The sequence below is a fragment of the Amblyomma americanum genome, chromosome 5 (genome assembly GCF_052857255.1).
Source record: "Amblyomma americanum isolate KBUSLIRL-KWMA chromosome 5, ASM5285725v1, whole genome shotgun sequence".
Lineage (NCBI taxonomy): Eukaryota > Metazoa > Arthropoda > Arachnida > Ixodida > Ixodidae > Amblyomma > Amblyomma americanum.
In genome coordinates this window covers 69,008,391-69,027,604 of record NC_135501.1, presented here as the reverse complement: position 1 = coordinate 69,027,604, position 19,214 = coordinate 69,008,391, and the positions used below count along the sequence as shown (strand labels likewise).

The 19,214-nt window shown below is 43.7% G+C and overlaps 1 long non-coding RNA gene across 1 annotated transcript in view; it reads right to left on the bottom strand.

Moving 5' to 3' along the window:
• LOC144134769 (uncharacterized) overlaps positions 1–19,214 on the bottom strand; it is a 37,675-nt gene that overhangs the window by 10,367 nt on the left and 8,094 nt on the right. The window lies entirely within an intron of this gene.

Sequence of the window (19,214 nt, the reverse complement as noted above, 5' to 3'; positions counted from 1 at the left end):
AATGACGACTTTTCTTCGTTGACTTGAAGAGCGAAGTCCCTGGGCATATACTGGGGGCAGGTTTCCTTTTGTGCGGTTGATATTGTTCGGGGTGGTTTGGATATGCCAGGATTCCGGAAGGAGCCTTTTGTGGTAATTTGTTTCGGTTCCGAGGATGCATGTTATACAGTACAGATTTGCAACTACTTGAGGTCAGGACTTAAACCCGGTCTTCTGTGAACGAGAACGTTGCTAGCCTTAAAAAGAAAACCATAAATATACTCGGAGCTTGAACATCTTCTCTCGACACTGTGCGGTAGACTATGCCATTTCTTCAGAATTCCTTTACTGGACCTGAAATGAAATGCCTGTCTGGTGTGTGTAACCAGTTAATTAAAGAAAATAATACAAAATTCGGAATTTTCGAAATTTGTAAAAGTCAATTAGGGTTCGTAGCGATGTAGGACATCGTCTGCAAGATTGCTAAAAAAGTGAACTCTGAGTCATTTTGAGAGGCGGACTAAAGTGCAGTTAATTATATTAACGCTATATAGGCCTTGAATTAGGTCGAAAACATCCAAGAAAGTAAATCGGGCCTCTCGTTAAAAGCGAAGGAATTGCCATTCTCAAATGAAACACACAAAAATTCATATTTCTCGCGATTCGAATGTGAATCGAATGTCTTCAAGGCTAATAGAGCTGATTCCCGAAGTTTACCAAAGTGTACGGCTGAGCAGGAAAGTCCCTAAAAGGTTTTTTATGTTCTCAGTCGGAAAATACGTTTCTCTATTTGGGGAGCGAGCTCATCGATATCTCCTGCAAATTTAAGTTAAGCAACATTTATGCGTAGAGCAGATCAATAAATTATCGCCAAAAATAAGTGCCAGCATTTTTGACGTATATTGCGGATGCCCGGAAGGATCGAACCCAGCATCTAGAGCAGCGCCGCTGCACTTTTACTGAAAATGTTGGTAGGACAGATTGGGTGTATTCAAGTAAGGAAACTCTACTGGGCCCGCTTGCTGGTTACTGGCTTCGCACTGAGCTGCCTTACTTCAGGAGCATTCTTAAATCTAGACCACGACCTGGCAACTTTTATTATTTTCAAAAGACACTCTCAAACTTGTTTCAAGAATGGTGCGGTAAGCATCTGACATTCTTGCTGCAACGCCTCGCGGTAACCTGATTGCCTAATGTACGTGAAATATGCGAACCAAAGCGTATGCAGTGCCTTCTTTGATGGCGTCATTATTCAACCCTAATTTATAGTAAAGTGGGGATCAGCGCAAAAAAAAGATATCCCGTAGAAAATCCTTCGCGTGGCCGTGCTCGGATATCCCGGCTCGTCATCTCTGTAATGCGAACTAAAAACATGATTTTCAATTCCTCACCAGCCTGTATATGGTCTATACCATAAAAAATGTTGAGTTAGACTTCTGAGGATTATTGAAGGAATATTATTAGAGGATAAGGTTTTGTGTAAGGCCGAACTTTTCTGTCATTTCAATGACGTAGCATTCACACATTGAACTAGTATGGTATACTGATGTGTAAAATATCGCTGCTGGTGCCAGGGTCACTAAACTGAACAATAAAGCGTGAACCACAGTCGGTTACCAATGCTTGTGTAGGTGGAGCGGAGCTGTTTTTCAATTGAAAGTTAGAATGTTTAAAAAAATCGCACAAAAGGTTACCTACTCGAAGTAAAATTTTAGGCCCAGCATCGGCAGAAGGTGCAGCTCAGTGTCGACGATTACATATCGTTTCTCTGACGCAAGCGCCACACACATGTCAATCTTGTTATCACCATCTTGAACCTGCAACGCAACTTCTTATGTACCTCGGTGCAACTAAGCTGGCCACTTCCTTGTAAATGAGCCGGCTGCCAACGCGTGTGTTGGCATTGTGCGATTCGGTAATGGCGTCTGTGGCACGAAGCTTCAGTGCCGCATGTTTAGTGATAATACAGGGGTTTATTCTTCCTAAAACGACACGCCATCAGATTGACCGACTCCCTAGATATTAAACAAAAGCTAGAAAGAGAAAGACATAGAGCCTACTGTCACAGAGGATATTGCTTGTCCAAGTTGTTTTTCTCACTGACATTTAGAAGATATCAAAGAAAGAATGCGCAAGCCTGTACAGGAGCAGCCTTCCACCTCAAAATGATAGCATCTGACGATGAGGTACACGATTTTCATTTCTAAATAAAAGGGACGCGCGTATATACGCTGGAAACAGCATGGTTGGCGCAGTGCTTTCTAGAATAGGTTAAAGATGTTAAAGGTAGCCGGCATGGGAAAGTAAAATATGCAGTCATTCATATATACTTTATAGAAAGCACGTAGCTTTAATGCAGCCACTAGGAGACTAACTATAAACAAATTTAAGGTGTGAGCGCTAACTAACTATGAAGACAACGTTTATAACAATATAAAGAGGCTAGTTAAAGTAGCCGAGATTTTCTGGACATATATACAGAGAGGCTAAAATATTCATGACGCTAATGACATATTGGCGTGGAAGATGTTTTTACAAGGGTAAGTGATGAAAGTGGAAGTAAAGAGTACTTTACCAGGAGTGAAAAGGAGGAACGCAGCCTGCGGGGATGAGAGACCTGCATATCTATTGTTTGACAGTGAGGAGATTGCAATACAATATCATGCCATGGTGCATACGCAAATCTGCAAGATCTTAACCTTACCGGAATCTTGTAATAACGTTAATTTTATCGTAATCCCTAAAAACGGTGACGTCAGCCACTTGGGAAACTACACACCGGCCAACATACTGTTCAATGCATACGATGTTGTTCCTAAGGTATTAGCTAAATGAATGACAGCAGCCTTAATCTTCAACAAGCGAAACGACAAGCCTGACTTTTGCGAGGTCTGCTCGACAATGCACCATATTCGTACGATCAGTCCGGCGGTAGAAAGGTGCGCAGAATATAACCATCCCAAATATATTTCCCGGTTAAATAAGGAAATATTACTTTGTCTGAATCACACATTTATTATCACTGAGTGCGCAGTAGAAGTAGGCGGTTGGATGGTTCGATATGATTCCGGCAAGATATCTCAGCAGACAAAAAATCTGATTAAGAAACGCCAAAGCATGAAAGCGTCTAATCCTACCGGCCGAACAAAACTGGCAGAACGATCAAAGTTAATACAAAAGTAGAAGCTAGCACACATGAGGAAGTTTAACATAGATAGAATCCAGCATGATTTGAAGAACGGAGGTAGCCTAAAAAAGTGAGGAGAAAAGAAGACAAAGGAAAAAAAACCAGATATATGCGCTAAGAGTCAACGAGGGAAATGTCATTAGCAGTACAGATAAGACAGTTAAAGTAGCCGAGAAAATTCTATACAAATCTATACAGTAGCCAGGGTAATGAGAACGTTATAGAGGCAGTAGAGCACTGCAAAGGGGTATCCCGCCACTAACAAAAGAGGAAGCATAGGAAGCCGTAGGAACAATGCAAAGCGCGAAAGCTGCTGGTGAGGATGAAGTAACAGCAGATCTCTTAAAGGATGAAGGGGAGATTGTGCTTGAAAAATTAGCCACTCTGTATACGCAATACCTTATGACCTACAGCTTACCAGAAGCTTGGAAGAATGATAACTTTATCTTAAATCTTAAGAAAGGAGACGCCAAGGAGTTGAAACGTTCAGACCGATCAGCTTACTCTGCGTTTCCTTTAAGGTATTTACGAACGTGTTCTCAAATGAATCAAGATAACCTTAGACTTCAATCAATTAAATGATCAGGCAGTCTTTCGTAAAGGATACTCGAATATAGACCGTATTAATACTCTAGATCAAGACACAGAGAAATGCTCAGAATTAAACCAACTCCTATATATAGCGCTTATTAATTACGAGAAAGCATTTGACCGACTGAGAACCTCAGCAGTCATGCAGGCATTGCGGAATCAGGGTGTAGGAGAGCCTTATGTGAAAATACTGGAAGATGCCTACAGCAACCGCGCAACTACCATGGCCCTCCATAAAGTCAGCAATTAAATTCCAATAAGGAAGGGCGTCAGGTCAGGAGACATGATCTCGCCAATGCTATTTACCGCCTTTTTACAGAAGGTATTCCAATGCCTGAACTGGGAACAGTTAGGGGTAAGAGTTAATGCAGAGCCCCTGAATAATTTGTGATTCGCTGATCACATTGCCTTGCTAAGTCACTCTGGAGATGAGCTGCAAAACAAGGTCGATGAGTTAGACAGGCAGAGCAGAAACAGAACAGAAAATCAATACCCAGAGAGCCAAAGTAATGTTCAACAGTCCCGCAAGGCAAGAGCAGGTCACAATTGGTACGGTGGTGCTGGAAATGGCAAGGGAATATGGCTACTTACGGCAGGTAGTGCTCGCTGATCCAAATCATGAGAGGTAAATAACTAGAAGAATAACAATGGCTTGCAGCGCTAATTGTAGGTTATCTCAGATCATGAATGGAAGTTCACCAACATCCCTCAAAAGAAAACTGGACAACAGCTGTATCTTATCAGTACTCTCCTACGGGGCAGAAACGTCGAGGCTAACGAAAAGGGTTCATCTTAAGTACAACCCAGTGAGCCGTGTAAAGAAAATCGAAAGGTGTAACGTTAAGAGAACGGAAGCGGGCACGGTGGGTGCGGGAGCAAACTCGTGTTTTTGACATCCTGGTCGAAATCAAGAAGAGATGGTCTTGGGAAGGGTATTTAATGCCAAGGCAAGATACCTGCTGTCCACAAGTGTAACGAACTGGATTCCAAGAGAAGGCAAGCGAAGTATGTGGCGGAAGGAAACTGTGCGGATGGTATTAAAAAGTTTGTGCGGACACGGTGGCCGCAGCGGGTAAAGGACAAGGTAAATTGGAGACACATGGGAGAAGCCTTTTCTCTGCAGTGGGCGTAGTAAAGCTTGCTTATGATGATAGTGGTGATGATTAAATGTGAGCAGTTATGAAGACATTACAGAATGTGGCTGTGCCGAAGCTATAAATATTTTTCAGTATATTTACAAGCGCCTATTATAAGGCGCATGTAAATAAACTGTAGAATATTTACAGCTGCAGCTCACCCCATCATCGCCCTTCTTAGCGACAGGTACTGATTTTCAAAGAGGCAAGGTGTCATCTAGAGAGACACAATCTCTATGTTATTGTTCATCGATTGCTTATAGAGCGTATTTAGAGCAGGTATTCACTTGCTTGAGATGATTTAGGGATTATAGTTCTCGAACTCCTTCATCTTCATCAGCCTGACTACGCCGACTGCACAAGAACGAGCTCTTCTCTGCCTACAATTAGCCTTTTTCTGTGCCAGAAGCGGCCACCTTATCTCCACAAACTTGTGTTTCTCATCCGCTCCCTTAACTTCCTTCCGCCTCTGCTAAGCTTACCTTCTTTAGGCATCTAGTCCATTCCCCTTACCGACCATACGGTATGTTGTTTTAGCATAATATGCCCTGTCCAAGCCCATTTCTTCTCTTTGATTTTTACTAAGGTGTCATTAACTAGTGTTTGTTCTCTGTCCTTCTCTATCCTCTTCTTGTCCCTTACCGTTAAACCTATCAGCTTCTTTTCCACAGATCGCTGCTTTGTCCTTAATTTAAGTTGAACCCTTTTCGCGAACCTCCAAGTTTTTGCGCCACGGCTGGCCACCGGTCCGATACAGGTGTTGTATCCGTTTGTTTTGAGGGATATTAAACCGCCTACCATGACCTGGAAATGAGCTCCAAGCCACTGTTATTCGTCTAGCATCTTCAAGTGCGTGATTCGGATCTGCGGTCCCTACCTGTTCCAAGTAGACGTATTGCTTCACTATTTCCAGAACCTCACTAGCAATCTTGAACTGCTGTTCCTTCTGAGACTGTTGACAATTACTTTCGTTTTCGGAATAAAAAAGTTTTAGACCCATCATTCTGCTCTGCCTCTCAGTGTAATTTGATCACGCTTTGAAATTTATTTCCTGAGTGAATTACGAGGCAACCTCGCCGGTGAATCGCAGGTTACTAAGTTAATCTTAACTTTTATTTACGTCTGCTTCCAGTCCAGGCTTATGAATACTTTCTGTAAGCAGGTGGTGAATAGCACTGGCGAGGCCTTGTCTCACTGCCAGGCACCCTTCCTTATTGAAGTTTACTGGCGAAATAATGGGAAAATGTGGTGGCTGTTAGCTTTTATAGATATCTGCACAAAGTTTCTTAGTAATCACGGTTGCGCCTATGACTTTCCTTCACTTAAGTAACTCGGGGGACGAATTGGAAGGTATGACAAAAAGTTTAGGCAGCCAATGTTGAATAGTGTGCCAAAACTCAATTTATTATCAGTACTATTACAGTGCATCATGAGTTAACGATACGCAGCGAGACTTGAAACTGCGAAGGAAATCGATTTACTTAAGGCAAGCAAATTTCTGGATGTGTAAATATTGGCTGGAGTGACGTTCGCAAATGCTCTCTGATCATGAGTAACATTTTCAGCATCACTCAAGATGAAATTTTTTGAGAGCCAAATTTCACCTGTGCTAACCTAAGGGTTCCTCACGATATGGTATGACTTTAAACCTAAGAGAACGCAGAAAGCTGTTGATCTGGAATTGACTATTTTTACGATTAGTAACTGGAAGACAGCAGAATTGGTGAGGGAAGAAATAATTGCGGGTTAGCCTAGGCACGTTAAGGAGAACTGGGCATGAAAAAGCACGTAATGCGAAGATTTGTTTCCTGAAGATTCCTTCAGATAACGAACTCTAATTAAAGGAAATGAAAGAGTTACTAGAAGCGGAATTAGGTCAGGTTAGTTGATGAGATTACAAAATTGGGAGAAGTAAGATGGCTACAGGAGGCGGTACACAGAGATAATTGGAAAGATAATAAAGAGCGCTTTGTCCAGCAAATGGCGCATATAGGCTGATGATAATGACTCATGTTGGTTCTAGTTTCCATCAATGTCTTTTGCCTCTGCAGCTACACAAAATTTTAGCCGTTTCGCTATCTCGACTCATGCACAGCGTTGTATATTCATGACTTGAGGAGAAGCTGTGATCAGAGGTACTTTTTCTTCTTGATGGCAGCGTGCAAGGACTCCCTCCCAATTTTCTATGCTTTCATGTGGCTTGTTTTGTTTGTGATAAGCAGCGAAAAATCTTTTTAGCTGAATCAGTTTCAAGCGCACACAGTCTAATTGCTCCCTATGCCCAGCGGAGCGATGTGCTGTGAGCTTCTGCGTAGTCTTTCGATTATTGAGATTGGTAGCGTGTACTGCTGCTGTGAAGAGAGCTATTGAGCCGCGCCTTCTGCGTTATCATCAGTAATCAGTGAAGGAATGTCTTGCTCTCTTCTATAAGAATTCGATAGTATTTAAAGGTATCTTCGTCTGGAAGGTGCGAAAACTTCGCTCCCATGCGTGACTTGTTAATTCCCCGCCATGTTTTTCTTTCCTTGTTTTTGCTTTTCTTTCTTTCTTTTTTCTCCCGGAAGTACCCGCGTGCCCGCCCAGCCCGGGCCTCCCTCTTTCACCTCGTGTGTGTGTGTGTGTCCAGTGAGTTCGCGCGTACGCCCCACGGTGCCTTTGCTTCCCTATCATGACGTAGGTGTCTCCAGTGTTCAGCTCTCCACTCCACCTCTTTTTACTTTTCTTTTTTATGCTCCCTATGTGCTAAGTCCCAAGCTATTAGAAGGCGCGTCCTAGCAGTGTATGATTATTTTTTACCAATACCTGTCTCGGGCCGAAAGGTAGACTAAATTCATTGAGCTTTTCAATGTGACTTTTCCAACTTTACTATATTTTTAATCAGTGGCATTGAAGAATTTGATATCCCTTATATACTTCTTATGACCCTTGATAAAGTCAAAGCCAAGAGCATATCCTGGAAGCCCCCTGAACCTCTACAACTACAGTAGTAATCGGCGATTCCCGCTGCAAACATCTTTGCAATCACTTCCATCATGAGCGGAACGAACACCCGCCTTTATTTCTCAAAGTGGAGCGACTGTTGAAGACGATATGCGCCTGCTGGACTTCGTCCTTAGCTCTGCGACAACAGTGGCTGCGCACGTTGGCACCAACAACGCTTAAAAGCAGCAACAAAAATAATGTACGAGAGGTACCAGCAGCTCTTCAGCACAATCAGGGAGAAGCGGCCGAACGTGAGCAAAATTTATGCAACTTTCCTGGTCCCTCGAGCTCCAAATCGTCGCACGGGCGGTCGTAACCTACGTTTCGTGGAGTGGTGCAATCAGGAGGCGTGCAGGTTGAACGAGCTTCTGCGCAACTACTGCTGGCGCACGATGGGTGTGTTGTACATTCCCCATGGGCTCAAATGGATCCCAACCCGCCGTGTTCTTGCTACGGGCGGCCTTCACCCCAGTTTTGAGGGCGTCGTCCTGATGGCAGGCCACCTGCAACACATAATTCAACGGGACTCGGCACGGAGCCAGGCACACTGACTGGGTCACTCTTCGTGCGTACCAGCGGGTAAGACCACGACCAGATGTCCGACTCTGGAGCTCCCGCCTCCGCCGCCGCCGCTAACAGCGGAGTGCCGCTGCGACCTGCGTAGCAGATTTATCCGACGTTGCCTGCCAGGATGCGTCAAATTGACGCCATTGTGTGCTCCCAGGTGAAGCCGCCAAATCTGAACTTTCCAGGACTTGTTTAAAAGGTCGCAAAATTATTGAGAAAAGAAAAAGGTTTGACTACCATGTTACTACTTTAACGTCATATAAGAGACACAATGTTGCACCAAAGGGCTTACAGCTTTATTGGAAACCAGCCGTGTCGGAACTATTACCCAGTCTCAAGGAAAAACAGGATATTTAGAGAGAAGCATCTATTAGACTTTTGGATGTTGTAGTAGGGCATGATGAATCTTGTCTTCGTAGCTTACTGACACAGGAAAAATAATTCAATGAGTGTAATTATCTTACGGGCCACGAAATGCGCACTTCAAAACGCTTCGAAGCAGAAAAATCAGCCTATTATTTGCAAAAAACAAACAAACTCAGCCGTGATGGTATTAGTATTTCTTCCGAGAGTCTAGAAATAATAAACATACCCGAAGATTCGGTTAGATGGTGAAAGTGCTTCTGTTGGTAAGCAAAGATCCAGGAGTGCTTCTGTAGTTAATCTTTCGGTTACAAACCTGTCTGCCGAAGACCAAAGTGTCTTATCGAAAGGGCTGAACTTTTGCCCCACCAACGGAAAAAGAAAGGAGCTCCAGTTTTACAAAATCTTTGATAATTTTGCCCGTCGCCTAAGGCTTCGAGAGTACCATGATAATAAATCTGAGAATGGAGACGCTGGGCCATTGCTTCTATCGACTATGCACTGGACATCTCCTCTACAACGAGATAAATATCTCTATCTCTACATAAAGGCTGTGCAGAACGACATTCTGTCGGAATATAGAAGGCGCTCATATTTCCCAAAAGATATTCCGCACAAAGAAGAAATTGCTTTAAAATCTCTCGCCACACGTTCCGACATAGCTATAAAGCTCGCAGACAAAGGTGGTGCAATTGACGTGATGAATGCCGAAGACTACGAGAATGACGCACAGCGGTAGTTAAGCAACGAATTTCTTTACAAACCTCTAGCTTCTGACCCAACATCGCATTTCAAACACTTGGCCCAAACCACGCTCGAATACCTCGTAAAGGAGAACAAAATAACGGATACAATCGCCAAATGTTTGCTTCTGTTGTCACCCATCCACGGGAGGTTCTACGCTCTGCCAAAAATACGCAAAAAAATAATCCGGGACGACCAATTATTTCTGGAATAGGAACGACTTCAGAAAAAAATTTCCAGTTTTGTCGACAGCTTAATCAGAGAAATACCACCAACTTTGCCCTCGTTTGTCAAAGATACAACAAATTTTCTTTCTGACATAATTGATCTGTTCATAACAGAAAACATAATACTCGTTACCCTCGATGTTTTGTCCTTTTACACCAACATACCCCACTCGGAAGGGATAAGAGCAGTCGTTAACGCTCACAGAAGTTTCCAAGTTGAAAGCCTAATCGCCGGCACGACTCTTGAAACGCTGCTCTATTTGGTGCTGGAAATGAATAACTTTCAATTTGATGGCAACCACAATGTGCAAATTAGCGGCACATTAGTGGGCACTAAAGTGGGTCCTATTTATGCCAATATAATTATGGGCATTCTCGAAACAGAATTCCAGGGGAGCTGCCTCTTGATGCCTCTCTCTCATAGGAGGTCTACAGATGACATATTACTGATATGGTGCCATGGTGAAGAAGTGCTGCCCAAATTCATTACTTACTTCAATAACGCTCACAAGAGCATCTCTTTTTTACCACTCCTGCTCAACCTCTATGACCAGCTTTCTGGACGTCAGACTTCAGATCTCTAAAAACCAGCTTGTCACTCCAGTGTTAAGGAACCCTATAGACAAGCACCAATACTAGCATTTTGAGAGTAGCCACATGAAACATTGCAAAAAAGGAATACCGTACAGCCAGTCTCTAAAATTTAAACGAATCTGCTCTCGTGAAGAGGATTTCTCTTCAAGCTGTGAAGCACTCCGCAAGGATTTACACCGACAGCGCTTCCCGGAGCCCATCATCCACGATGCCCTGAAAAAAGCTGCAGCACAAGACCGCCGTAAAATAATAAATACCACCAAGCCTGCGCAGACAAACTTCCCGTCTAATCTGGTATTAACCTATACTCGCCATCAGCACCGAATGTTAATGCTGTTCTCAAAAATCGTCATAACATTTTCCGTCAGAGTCACAAAATGAAGCGCCTACTTCCCAAACCGCCCCGTGTCGTATATCAGAGAGAAAAAAATATCAAAGATGTTGTAACCTGCTGGAAAGAAGACAACGGCGAATACTCAGGGTGCAACCCTTGCAATAAATCACTCTGTAAGCCCTGTTCAATGATCAGTGCAGTCACAGATCTGCCTCTTTCAATACACGTAACCATAAAAGGCCATTCATTTTGAAGCTTCAAGGCCAGCATTCTACATTCTGCCTTCTAGACATTTGAAGACAGGGAAGACTGAATCATGCCTAATAGTTAAGTGTTAACACTTTGTCTGCTGGCATTAATGAGAGCGCTGGAACTGTCCTGCTTTTCCGGCTAAATCTTCCTGCGATGCTTTTGTTCTGTTTTTGGTTTTTTGTTTTTTCTTGGAACTATTTCGCAACCGAACGAGTTTTCCTTAAATGTACTATGGTCACTGTTTTATAACGGATTCTTTCATGCTTGACAGTTTAATCTCAAGACGAGGCATTGAAATTCTTCTTGTGGTTAAACGATGTCTGATTCTGTGACGCTTTCCTCTCAGGCGTATTCATCCTATTATTATTGTTGTGTTTTTGCTGATCGCTCCATTTTGAGTAAAACTTGTTTTTTAAGACACTTTTTATTCATATTCGTGTTGTATTTGCATTCATTTGTGCCCTTTTATGATTTAGTTTGTCATCTGTATTTACGCAATTAATGTTGCGTTGTTGGTAAGCACTGTTCCCTGGGATGAAATTCCTTTCTTGGGACACTTTCTAACACTCTGGCGCTGTCTTTTTGTAGGCTCCTATGCTTGACCGCATATCTTCTGCTCAAAATGGCTACAACAGTGACATACATGTGTTTGTATCCTGTGTGTTCTTGTCTCCTGTTTTTTTTTCTTTATCTCAGCCATTGCGGCGCAGTTATCTCTGTGCATTATTTCTTTTTTTGCATTCCTGCAAAGAAGCCTTTCCATGTGGTACTCGTATGAGAACATCATCTAGTTTTATTGGCTCGCGTGTCACTATGTGGATCCACTTTGGGCAGTCGCAACCTGTGCCTCCTCGTTGGATCGTCTTTCGCAGTCGCACGGGCCCACACATACGTAGCCAGAGGGGTGCAGTGACCCACAATTGGCGCACAATTGCCTTTTTTTTGTTAAGCCCCACCTCCCACGTTTTTTCCTGTTTGTTTTTGTTTTTCTTTCGTTTTTTTTCTCGAAGTAGCCGCGTGCCTACCCAGACCGCCCTCTATCTTTCAGCTCGTGTGTGTGTGTAGCGAGTTCGTGTGTACGCGACTCGGCGATTTTTCTTGTCTATCATGAAGACACGTCCATGCACTCTATGATCATTCTTGACAAAGACCAGGCGCTGGTCAAAACGTTGAATAAATTCGTTAAGCTTTTCAATGTGACTTCCCCAAATTTCTCTCTCTCTCTCTCCCTCTCTCTCTCTCTCTCTCTCTCTCTCTATATATATATATATATATATATATATATATATATATATATATATATATATATATATATATATATATATATATATATATGAGAGGCACTCAACAACTGCATAAACCGAGGAGCATAGGTGATTAGTTTTATGTTTATTATTAATATTTGAGGTGTTGATCAATGAATATTATTACTGTATATTTTATTACTTTTTAAGATAACTGATTAGAAAATCAGAAGAAAAAACAACCACAAGCCGCGGATGGGAACCGGATCCACGACCTCCGAATTCGGAGGTTGTGGGTATTTGAAATAAATAATTAAAAAACAAAGAAATAATGATCATCAACATGAGCACCACCCATCTGGAATTCCTTGCATATTTATGATTAATTACAGAGCAGCTTTATTTTTATGAATAATAAAATACTCGCTGAAAACTACAGTGAATATTAAAGAACTCATGCTTCGCAAGTTTTCTCTTTGAACACGTTACTAATTGTGCTTGGAACTCATATTTCGTTACAGTATCAAATCAAGTTCTTAAGCCTCTTTACTGCAGTAATAAAAGTAGATATATATTTCAGTTAATTTGTGCAGAAATTATCGAATGTTATTCCTGGATGCGTTAAATGCTATTTCTCTGCTTTCTACAATGAGCCACATGGAGTGTATTTAATCCACCGCCATTATTTACCAGGCGGCTTTCGTTCCAGGTGCTTGGTGCAGGCTGCGCATGCAGTGATCGGCCGCAAAGAGCTATCAGGATCTTATGCGACGTTGGTCGTGCGTCGTCTCTAATTCGGAGCGCAAGGCGCTACAACGATGGCTTCGTTATGTGGTTCAGTGGCCTGCCATTAAGCCCTCGATCGCACCGCGCTAACGGTGAAGCCTCTTGCATGCACCTAAGGATGATTTGCTTGATAAGATTTAACGTACAAAGCTGCTCAGGCTATGATGGATGCCGTACAGACCGCTAATGTAGACTGTCAAGGGAACTGTCAGTTGCTTAGAAGGTATGTACTACAACAGTTGCTAATAAAATTACGTTAACCTTAGGTTAAAATCAACGTAACTATAAGGATGGGGATTCGTTAAGGCTTGTCGACAATGGCCCGTATTCATTCCATAAATTGCGTGATGCATAAAATCGCTGAGTGTAACCTTCGTTCTAAACAGCCTTCGTAGACTAGGAGAAAGCATTTGATTCAGTGCAAACGTCACCATTCAAGCAGTGATTGCGTGCCGAGGGCGCAGAAGCACCTTGAAAAACAGAGTGGAGAGACATAGAGTAAAGCGCATTAATAAAAAGCGATATATTAATCGCTAAGAATATCAGTTCCGACCGTAAACTACACGGCACCGGCCTCTTCTAACTCTGACTTCACTCACTGACTTGCACGGGGAGCTTCAGTTTACACGATTATCTCGCAGCCATCAAGGCCGCTCGCTACTTCTTCGATCTAGCCTTTCGCCGATCTGTCTGCCTTTTCACAAACACAACGCCTACCTCCCACCTGACGAACAGCCCGCCCCCCCCCCCCCCCCCCCACCCTCCGATCGTCGCATCACACCAGGGCTAGACGGAGGCAGACGGCTCGTGCGCGCCACGCAACAAACTTCTTTCCGTAACAAGGCGATGACATACACTGACGCGGCGGTCTGCACAAGAAAGGGGAAGGCAATGCAGCGTATGCCATCTAGAGCACTCGCACCCCTACGGCGCACTTACACAGCTCCGGCCCATACACGGAATTTCCTGCCGCTTCCACCGTGGAAATTGTCCCCATTTTGTACATCACCATATGATTCACTCGGCTACCCCTACATGAGTATAATTTATATCTACAAAATGAATCGATGCCATTCTGCCCTTTCGAATCCACACAGTGTCTCCAGTCTCCAGGCCTCCACGACGACCGTGTATAAAGGTTCAGGACAATATCCTTAGTGGTTTCACAGCGAGTATAGTTTTCCCCGGGAGAAGCGGCAAAATATTTAGGGGCGATCAATTGGATCGAGGCGGTAAAAATGCGATAGCATTTTTCTTTAACTGGAAACTTTTTTCTACATCTGATTATATTATAATTCTGGGTTAATTTTCATTCACTCTCCAATCTATTGCAGTCATGATTCTCAATTATATTACGTAACCACCAAACTGCCTCACGATTTTAATTCTGTGCGACATCTCATAAAATTACTGGTGCTGTGACGCTTCCTTTGAACGATGTGCCTTTGCAGTAAGTAGTAGTCGGATGTTTTAAACACAGGAGCCGATGGGGCTTGTGAGATTCAGTTTGCTCTTTTGAGCACTACGATAAGGAATAGCTCCCATGAGCCTTATTTTTTTACAGTGATCTTCGGGAGGCTAAATATTATTGAGCGTAGACCTGCTCTTGATTGAGCTACGGTGGACAGGCGGCTGGTGGAGAGAGCCGAATTCCCCTTTACACAGACACCGGCGACGCCGCACATTTGCCGACACACCAGTGTAGTAGGCTGGAGTGGTGCGGTGTGTTGTGCATTTATGACGGTCGTCGCTCTCTGATGTACACGATGTGGATTTTCAAGGCGCGATAGATTAAGCACAATTCATGGCAATGTACATGTGCGATGAGGTCTTGTTTCGAACCTTAGGCAATATAAAAATGACGCCGGTATACTACGGGTTATCGCTCCAGCGCTCTAGAGGGGACTGCGTATCAGTGCACAATTTTTCCCTTCGAGGCCCTCCTAATGTAATCGGATTAGAACACCGGCCGTTTTTTCCCCACCACACACCAGCTGGAGGCTCCGCACGGACGCCGACATGCAGTTTTTGCCTTCATGATCCTCGTTATGCTATCACATTAAAATGCCCATCAGGAGTGTAGTCAGGCAAGGACACATAATATATACGGTACAGTGCACCGCGTGTTCGCAGGGGCATAATCGAAAACTGCATTCAGCAATAGTGAAGATAAGGTTTTAAAAGGGTCATCGTGGTGATCTGCTGTTGGCTGAAGACAATGATAGATAATAAGGAAGAGGGAAAGGCAGGGATGTTAACCAGATAGGGGTTCCGGATGGCTACCCTGCACTAGGGAAGAGGAATTAGGGGACTAAAAGGAGGGAGAGAGGAGGGGAAAAAAGCATAACACACACACGCACAACGCTATCACAATTTGTCGCTCAATCCAGTCGCTCTCAAGTAGGCAAAGAGTGCCTTGTATGCCTTGAGGGCAGTCGACTGCTTTGGCCACGGACCGAGGATCTTTTGCTGTGTTAATGGGCGAGGATCGAGGTGGTCCAGGGCACAACACAGTGTATGTTTTGCACTCGCAGATTCAGGGCACTCACAGAGAAGAGAAGCGATGGTCTCCTCACAATAATAATAATAATAATAATTGGTTTTTGGGGGAAAGGAAATGGCGCAGTATCTGTCTCATATATCGTTGGACACCTGAACCGCGCCGTAAAGGAAGGGTAAAGGAGGGAGTGAAAGAAGAAAGGAAGAGAGAGGTGCCGTAGTGGAGGGCTACTATGACAGATCGATCTGCCAAAGTCACAAAGAAATGATGTTGTAGTGCAATTTAAAAAGCACGTCGGGGGCTTCTTCTAATTTCAGTGATACGGCTTTCTCGATATTTTCGAATTTTTGCGGTAGAACGAAAAGCCGGCTGACAAGAGCGACTTTGCATATACCCATTTAGTTCTCACTCAGTCAAAACCTACGGAGTATTATTATCATATTTCAGAATTACAGCAAAATGTCCACTATCATACGGACGAAAAATGTTGATGAGAGCATCAAAAAGAGAAAGTTATTGGGTAAAGCTTAAGCTTATGAGAGCTAATATAGTTCTTAAGTCTTAACAAGCTCTAACAAGTATCTGACTTAAAGGTGCATGTGTTTTAGATTTAATGACTTTATGGGGTCATTTTATGCGGCAGTCTATAAGAGCGTGTAACTGCAGAAGTCTTCGCAGCATAGCAGCAGACTCAGGACACAGGTCATCATGCGAAACATGTTTTAGTCCTAGTTCCGCAGGCCCCATTTTAAAAAGCGATCAAGTAAAACTTGTTGCTGGGCTAGTGTTCAGTGACTTCACTGCATATTCGGATCTAAAGTATGCGCTTGATGACGTCCCGACAAAGGCGTGGCGAGAGTCGGCAGCTGAGAGGCTGCTGAGATAAGTTCCGCGCGCATAAGGTATTTTTTGCATGCCGACAAGATGATTAGGCTAATAGCTAAAATCTGACCACGCTAATAAGTTTTTCTGTGTCAGCGGTATAGGTGAATATTTTGATGAAACAATATAATATGAATGTTAAAAGACTGCGCAGGCAAGGTACAGAAAAATATGTTGACAGTGCATGCGTTAGAATTTCGCATTGCCTCTCTCAGCGCTGCTTGTTGCCATGACTTCTAACAATAACTGCATCCCTTTCCATGTTCGAAATGTGAGCGCCGTACATAAGTGCATCGAGCCGGTATTGCTCATTACAGGCCTCACGTTGACGTAGGCAATAGCAACGTCAAGCTGGATTTGATCAGTCCTATTCACAAAAGAAATGCAGCTGACGCACATGCATTTTCTTGACCTTTACGCATGTTTCTGTCCTCATTCGTTATAATCGCATGGAGACATTCTTCCTTACCTGCTGTGCAGCAGGCAAGAATTCCTTGCAACGCTCTATCAGCAATGCTCCTTGCACTGCGCTTTTTCTTATTATAACCAGACATGATAATCTAATTACCACAAACACACATATGCATCCATCATTATCAATGAAATGATATCTAGCTACAGTCATCTTGCGGAGAGATTAATACTGTTAATTAAAAAAAATTGAAGACATGGACTGCACAATTGGGTGGGGTTTCGGTAAAAATGTATTCTCAACGTAAGTATAGAATTGAGTACCTGTTTTTATTGATATGACATATTTGAGTACAACTACCTAAATAATAAATGTACGTTATCATCTCTAACAATTATACTTGCGAAACCTTCGCAAAGGCACCTGGCAATAGAGGCACGGGCATTCATGCATACATAATGAACCTTATAAAACATTTATACCGCAGCTCATAGCCCGGCTTTTAATAAAACCATGGTTACATGGTTCGCAGTTCTGTTCTTAACGCCGCCGGGGGGCTTAGTGGTTAGAGTACTTGGGTGCTGACCCGAAAGATGCGGGTTGATGCCACGACGGTGGTCTTATTTTTGATGGAGGCAAAATACTAGAGGCGCATGTACTGAGCGATGTCAGTGCACCTTAAAGAATCCCAGGTGATCTAATTATGCGGAACCCTCCACTACGTCCTCCCTCGTAGCCTGTGCCGCTTTGGGACATTAATCCCTCTAAGCCATAAACCATTAGCCATAAGCCATAAACCATAAGATAAACGTTACAGGCGACCAAAGGTTAAGGAAAAGAAACGAAGGACTGTGGGGCATGCCAAAAGTTGGATTGCGAGAGCAAAATCACGAAAATGGGCTTCGTCGCACCCATCGCGGTGGCTCAGTGGTTATGGCGCTCGGCTACTGATCCGAAGTACCCGGGTTCGAAAACGTCTTCGGCGGCCGCGTTTCGATGGAGGTGAAATGCACACGGCCCCGTGTGCTGTGCGATGTCAGTGATGTTAAAGTGCCCCAGGTGGTCAAAATTATTCCGGAGCTCTCCACTACAGCGCCACTTTCTTCATTTCTTTTCTCAGTCTCTCATTTATTCCGTCCTTTACGGCGCGGTCCAGGTGCTCGTTTACATGTGATACAGATACTGCGCCATTTCCTTTCCCCAAAAACCAACTTTATACTTTCAAACATGCGCCAGCACGAAAAAAATGCTAAATAATACTGACGGTGGCGGAACCACAAAAAATTGCTAGCGGTTTAGTATTGCTAAGCCCCAAGTATTGTTCCAAAGAACGTTTTGCAGGTGGACACCACAGCCACGTACCTGAAAGCTCGATTGGAGCGTTCACTGACTCAGGGAGTCAGTTATGCGCTTTGCTTTTCTCAAAATCAATGTTGTCGGCGGCCGCGTTTGAATGGAGGCGAAATGCAAAGGCGCCTGTGTGATGTGCGTTGTCACTGCACGTTGAAAATCCACAGGTGGTCGAAATTATTCCGGGGTCTTCAAATACGGCACCCCATTTCTGTCTTCTTTTACTCAATTACTGTGCCATTTAGTTTCCACAAAATTCAATTTTCTTTTTCTACATCGCTGTTAACGCCAACGCCAATGAACTGCAGGATATTGAAGTGAGAATTGAAAATTGGTTTTTGGAGAAAGGAAATGGCGGAGTATCTGTCTCACATATTGGCGGACACCTGAAACACGCCGTAAGGGAAAGAATAACGGAAGGAGTGATGGAAACAAGGAAGAAAGAGGTGCCGTAGTGGAGGGCTCCGGAATAATTTCGACCACCAGGGGACCTTTAACGTGCACTGACATCGCACAGCGCACGGGCGCCTTAGTGTTTCGCTTCAATCGAAACGCAGCCCGGGAACCCGGGAACTCCGAATCAGTAGCCGAGCGCCCTAACCAGTGAGCCACCGCGGCGGGCGGGTATTGCTCCAGTGCCTCGTTTCTGACAAAACGTGGTCAGCGCAATCGCAAACAGCGCACAACGCTCAGTCACTAACGCGACGCAGCTCCATGCAAGGTTGAGAAAGAGAAATATGAACGGAAAGGAAGGGATGTTAACTAGGCGATGCCCAGTATGCTACCCTACCAGCGGAAAGAGGAACGAAGGGAGGAAATTAGGCAAAAGTTTAACGCGGCATAAACTACGTAATGAAAGCGAAAACTTGAAAGTTAAGCCTGGTAAAGCCTTAGTTGTTGCTTGGTGGTAATAACTGACGTTTAGTAAAGGTTTACGAGGCTTAACTTTAAAGCCTTTCACTTTGTTTACTCTCTTCGTGCCTTAGCGGCAGCATCTCGCTGAGCTATGCCCACTGAATAATCGTATTCGTTAACTTAAGAAGTTTTGGCTAGTTGGTACGTATTCATGGTTAACGAGCACAAA